The sequence below is a fragment of the Aptenodytes forsteri genome, unplaced genomic scaffold (genome assembly GCF_000699145.1).
Source record: "Aptenodytes forsteri isolate BGI_AS27 unplaced genomic scaffold, ASM69914v1 Scaffold132, whole genome shotgun sequence".
Lineage (NCBI taxonomy): Eukaryota > Metazoa > Chordata > Aves > Sphenisciformes > Spheniscidae > Aptenodytes > Aptenodytes forsteri.
Window position 1 is genome coordinate 5,638,248 of NW_008795520.1, and position 6,695 is coordinate 5,644,942.

Consider the following 6,695-nt stretch of genomic DNA (forward strand, 5'->3'; position numbering starts at 1 on the left):
GTGAGACTGACTGGCCTGTAGTTCCCCGGGTCTTCCTTTTTTCCCTTTTTAAAAATGGGGGTTTTGTTTCCCCTTTTCCGTTCAGTGGTAACTTCTCCGGACTGCCACGACTTCTCAAATATGATGGATAGTGGCTTAGCAACTTCCATCCGCCAGTTCCTTCAGGACCCGTGAATGGATCTCATTGGGTCCCATGGACTTGTGCACCTTCAGGTGCCTTAGATGGTCTCAAACCTGATGTTCTACCACAGTGGGTGGCTCATCATTCTCCCAGCCCATGCCTTTGCCTTCTGCGGCTTGGGCGGGGAGGCTCAAGCACCTGTCATTGTTATATAAGCTTCAAAGGACTTACTTTACTATGTATTTTGAAATTGATTTGGTTCTTGGAAGAAATATAGTTTCACAATTAATTTGAGAAACTGAGAACCTCAAGCAAACCGTCTGAAGTTTTATTTCATATCTGCTCAAGTTCTGTCATATGTCTTTAAAACCTGCAAGAGGCTCAATTATCTGGGGAAGTAAAATTTTATAGTGAAACTGTTACAGTCAAACGTATTGCAAATCTCTGTTAGGGGTTAATTGTCCATTTTTTCTAATCCATTTCTCAAATGTTTTGATCTTATTCAGAAAAGACATCGTTGAATAATGCCTTGTCTCTTAATACTATTTTCCAATTTTTTTACCCTCTTAAGATGGTATTTTTAGCTATCGAGTTCTCACCTTCTGAAACTTTGAATAGATACATGTGAAATGAACCTGATTTTCTTTTGCATCAAACTAGTTCCAAATGAAAACTAGTTCCAACTGGAGTAATATGATGATAAATCAAGGTGGATGTCTGCGGTGTTCAGGTTAATAAAAGAGCAATTTGGAGTCCTTCTCCTAAATCTGAACTTGCCTTTTGATTTCCTGCATCTTTCTGCTCCAGTATTAGTGATATCTGATCAATCTAATTAAGTTAGGTTTTGTGCTAAAAGTGGATAAAATGAGAATTTTTTTAAAAGATTACCATTCCTTGTCACACTAGAGCTTTACATTTGACGTGCTTAAGATTAACTTACTCCCAGACATGAAATTTCCAATGCTAAGACCTTCAGAAGTTAAAAATCGGTTTGGGTTCCATGTCTTGATTAAGCAAAGCTTCAGGCAGTAACTGAGGATTTCACTCCAGGTGTCATGGGCCTGAATGAGCCTTTGATTCCAGTGCCGGAAGAAGGATGCCAAGTGAAGAAACACACTGTGGGGCACAATATGTGTGTGAATTTCCTCCTGAGCCTGAGAAAGATCCTCTAGCTAGATAGCATGTCCTGCTAAAGACTTTTTTGGCTTTTTAGCAGACATGGCTGGTTAGAGGGGCAGTTGCTGACTGTGGAAGGGACATGACATTTCACGGTGAGCAGTTATCCACACCCAACTGTTTGGAGTAAAATTTAGCTTCCTCTTATTGAACTGTGACTTATCCAGAAATGATTAGAGAAAAGAAGCTTTTTTTTTTTTTTTTTTTTAAACTCTTTATGGTATGGTAGATACAGCATAGTAAGATGATATGTGGCAGTTGTACAGTCAGGGAAAATCCCCTTTAGTTAATGGTATTATCTCTGGAATTTTCAGGAAGTACAGTCAAGAACGAACTTTAAACCTTATTTTTCTTCTTCTTCTCTTTAAAAAAAACAAAATCATGTTGTTAGACTTTCTTGAACTTCCCTTTTTCATTTTTGTTTGTGATTTCCAAGCCTGGCTTGGAACCAACATTTTATGCTAGGTTACCCTAGCATGATGCTCTGTATTCTTAATATCGTTTCTTCATTACCTATTTCTCAAATGACTATGAGACAAAGTAATCTTTGCAGAAAGAGATACTATTTTGTATTTGAAAAGCTATTATGAGTAGGTGCTAACATAAACATTGACAGTGTTTAGGAGAAAAAAATTGCTTCCCATATCCTGAATTCTGGCTGCTACCCACATGTCTCTTGTCAGGGGACATGGTGTCTGATTAAAACAAAAGAGGTTTTCTCTTCTCTTTGGAGATTTACTAAGAGCCACAGATGAAATATCCGAAAGGATTTTCCAGGGATACATTGCACATTCATGTTTTAAACTTAGTTGTTGTGTAAGACTTTTATAATAAAACATAATTATTAAATAACTATGGTTTAGAAATACTAAGAATACTTAGTTATACTTAGAATATCCATTAGATATAGCCTAAAAGACCTCAGAAAGGATTTAGTTTATGAGAATGAAATGAGTAAGTGGAAGAAATGCTGTTTTTTAATGAGCCAGTATATGAATTTCTAGGCTTGTTCTTAATTGTAATAGCTTCCACTTGGAGACTGATTTATGGAATTATACAAATGCGCTGAACATGACCCTCTTGAAAGTCACAGAGGTTTAGGTTTTAGAGCCTTATGTCTTTTTTTTTTTTTTTTTTTTTGTGTTTTTTTTTATTTAAATATCTAACTTAAAGAGTAACCATGTGCCATGAATCTGACTTCTACATTGCTGAAAACAAACAAAAGACAGAAAAATACAACGTTACCTTTAGACTCGGGGGCAGGGGGCAGGGAAGCATTGGTGGACATTTTTTTTAATGCTGATTTTGTACCTCTGTGATAGCAGACACTAGAAACTCTGCCTGAGGTGGGGAGATTTGGAAATATGCATGTGGGTGTCTTGACATTCAATGGACTAGCATAAAAAAATCAGAGTAAAAAAACCCCACCTACCTGCAGTAGTGTCCCCTGAATAGACGCGTCACTGATGTTGGAGGGCATTAATAGACTTTTGTCATTCTGACTTAAGGCAGAAAAAATGTTCACTTTATGTCAGTACCCCCTGCCTGAATAGAGCACAGCTCAAAAGCCAGCGCAGGCCCTGAAGGTGCCAGTCCTGCTCTCCCTTCTGCCCTACCTGCTGCCTTCTGCCCTCCTTCTGGGTGCTGCTACAAGGAGTCAAGCGCCCATGTTGTGAAGCAGATTAAAGTAACTGCTGTCCCTTAAAACTGGCCGTTGTTTTCCTTTCGTCACTGGGTTATTTCCACCCTGATGCTCCGCTGCCCCATGGCTGTGCGGTTTGGAGGGGCAGCATGGGTGGGGGTGAGGAGGGATGGCTGGGGAACTGGAGGAGGGGGTGCCAAGGGGTGGGATGGAGAGGACCGGGAGAGCCCGAGGGGAGGAATGGGGCTGCTGGAGGAATTGATGCCCCTGTTTCTTTTAGTGGCACCAATTTAATGTGGAATCATGTCTTTTCATGCCTGTTCTAACAGACAGGTCTGCTTCTGATGCGACCTCTTAATCCTCAATCGTACCAGCAGTGCTTGAAGAATCACGTGAAAGATATTCTGATATTATGTTACTTTCCAGTAAACTGTTTATTTTGCCATTAAAATTAGGGGGCAAAAGTCAGAGCACGGCTATGGCCCTGTGCTGCCGGCGGGGTTGGTTACCCTCTGGTCCTAGCATGCTGTGTAGATTTACTCCCACAGGTATAGAAGCACTGAGGTTGTTGCAGCATTCACTTCCTGCATGTGATTAACTAGATTACAATCTGATTATTTCATCATTTGTTAATATGATCTATGCTATTCCATTGCATGGTAGCTAGTTTTCATATTAAAAATAGCAGTGTCAGCCACGAAATCTTAAAACAGCTCTATGGTTGATATTTTAGCTAGACAAAGGCCATTTCTTTAACATTTGAAAATTAAAGTTATCTCACGTGTAACCCTGTCAAAGTCAATGCAGGATATATTTCAGATGAATTTATCTCAGTTTTGCAACATCCCTATCCCTTGTAGTTTGCAAAAGTATAATAATAAAATATTACCACAGCTCAACCTATTTTGTAAGTATATGTGAGGACTCCAATTTCAAGCTTTTTAATTTATTTTTAAGTTTTCATCAATAATTAAACAAATGGAATTGGAATTCTTGGAATTCAGTAAAACTGTTCGTCCCTTTATTTTTGCATCAGCTACCCCACTTTTATTTTTCTGCTGAGTGTGGGCATGTATTTGCAAAGTAATATACATTTTGCTGTGTCATCTTGTTTTGAAGAGCAAGACTGGCAATTTAAAAAGAGTAGATTTTCTGGCTGCCTTGGTCTTGAAGAGGAAAGAATCCCCATTCTCTTCCTTCCTGTGCTAGTATGATAAGCTCAAAGAACCGAAGTGTATACTTGCTAGCATAAGGTGAGTTTAAAATGCACAGCGCTGCATATTAGTATCAGAATTTTATAACATATTTTCAGTAGCTGTTCAGTCATGGCCTGTTACGAAAGGCATTTAGGTTATTTAATTGCATAACTTACATTTCAGCAGTTTATGTTGCGGGACCACCGCCCTTCCCTTTCAGTTGCGTACAAGACTTCTGGCAATTCTAGCAATTATGTATATGAGAAATTTATATGCAATATATCTGTTCTTTAATAAACTTTTAACTTCTTTGGAAGGCGTCATTGCAGAGACATAAAGTGATTCTCAGGGGTACTAGCTGAGGTTCTCCAGTGGTCCCTTTGTGGTCCCTTTGTGGTCCCTAGGAACATCTGGTTAAGGCTGTTAGAGGGTAAGTAGGAAGTAAGAGATTAATAATGTAGGGTTACAGCGCTTGGCAAAAGATCATGGATTGATTATTGAGTATTTCTAGTTTTCTACTAAAACCTGGCCATTTCTCAGAACTTGGACAATTGACCTTCTTTCTCAGTTTCTCCATTTTGTAGCCATACATAATGCTATTGCCCTTAACTCTAAAGCCACTTTTAAGAATTATATTTTCTTTTTGAAGTGCATGGCAAGTTAGAAAATTTATGCAAGTGCTAGTTATTTAATATTAGAACATTAATTTTAGATTGTTTTTAATGGACAATGCTTTACATATAAAGTATCAGTGCAATACTCCACTCTGCTCTTCGGGGCGAACAGCAAAAAGACAAATCTTTTAGATTAGGATGGTGAAATGTATTTGATATAGAGATGTGATGCATTTCCATCCATCGTGGCTTTCTCTCTTTTAATATATGAATGATATTGAATTTGACTTGATGCTTGTTCACTACCTCGGTCTATTAGCTTTGTTTTTTAAGGTCTTGACACTGCTTTTATGCAGGTTTTCCTTCGACAGAGCTGAATGGTGACATCTGTCTGTTTTGTTGTTAAAAATTATTTTGGACAGATGCTTTTTCGTAGAATAAACTGCGATGCATGAATGTTGGGTACTGTGGAAGGAAAATGTAATAGCTAGTAGTTAATATTTCTTGATTAGCATTCTCTTTTTTCACTGTACCCTACAAGCTAGTCTGTCATGCATTTGTTGGTACGGATAGAATTTCCATGATCATCTACTTGTTTTGCATTTAAAGTGAGCTTAGTTTTTATGAATGGCTTCAGGAAGTTATCCTTCTTGATAGAAGTTTGTCTGAGTATCCTACAGTGTACGTGGAATTTTTTTTGCCTATTTCATGTGCCACAGCTCTTCCTTCACAAGCTATAGAGACACTTGGATATTTGGGATTACATTCTCAAAAATCTGTATTCACCTAGCTCCTGTGCATCTCAAGTAGCTGGGTTTGCTGTTGTCTGTGGAAGGAACCCTAAAGGTTTCCTAGAGAATGAGATAGATTAATGCTTTTCAGCTCAGATCAGAGGTCTAATTGCCCATTTCGCTACTAAACAAAGAGGGAGTATTTTAAAATTGTACTCTCAAAGTTTGTGCTCTATTTTGTGTGCTTGATTATACTTTACACTTATCTTCAAAAGTACTGAATGTATGCACTACCAGTGGGTGTCATTTTGTACCTGGTATCATGGAAAGCCACGATGTCTGAAGTTGTGCTCTTCTACCTCCCCACATGGAGTAATACATCCATAACTCTACTGGAGTTAGAAGTTTGAAAATATTTTTTAAAATACTAGTTTTCATTTCTGACTGATATTCATCACATGAACATAGCTATAATATCTCAGTACAGAAATAGAAGAACTTCATACATTATTTGCATGTAACTTCACGCAACAACATACACTGTTACTTTTTAAAATATCAGCTGTTTAAAGTTATTTTATTATCAACAGTTTTCTAGGTATCTGTTGGAATCTTCATTATCCCTGTGTTTGTGTTTGTCTTTTTACAAAAAGACAGGAACTTTAATAACTGTGGCCAAATATATAACAATGTTCCTTCATTTTAAAAACAAAACAACCCTGCCCCCTCCCAGCCCCAACCTGCTGAAACTTATTACAGCATTTTTTTATGTGCTGTTGTATGCTACTATTTACTGTTGATATCTATGGGATTCAATATTTACTTTAAATCTTCTTGGAAGACTGTGATTTCCTTGCGGTCAACACACATCTTTACCAAATATAAGATCACATTTTGATTTGCTAAGTAGAGCCTGGTGTCCTGGTTTCGGCTGCGGTGGAGTTAATTTCCTTCCTAGTAGCTGGTACAGTGCTGTGGTTTGGATTTAGGACTAGAACATAACACACCGATGTTTGATGTTTTAGTTGTTGCTAAGTAGTGCTTACACCAGTCAAGGACTTTTCAGCTTCCCGTGCTCTACTGACTGAGAAGGCTGGAGGTGCACAAGGAGCTGGGAGGGGGCACAGCCAGGACAGCTGACCCAAACTGGCCACAGGGATATTCCATACCATATGACGTCATGCTCAGTACATCAACTGGGGGAAAGCTGGCCGG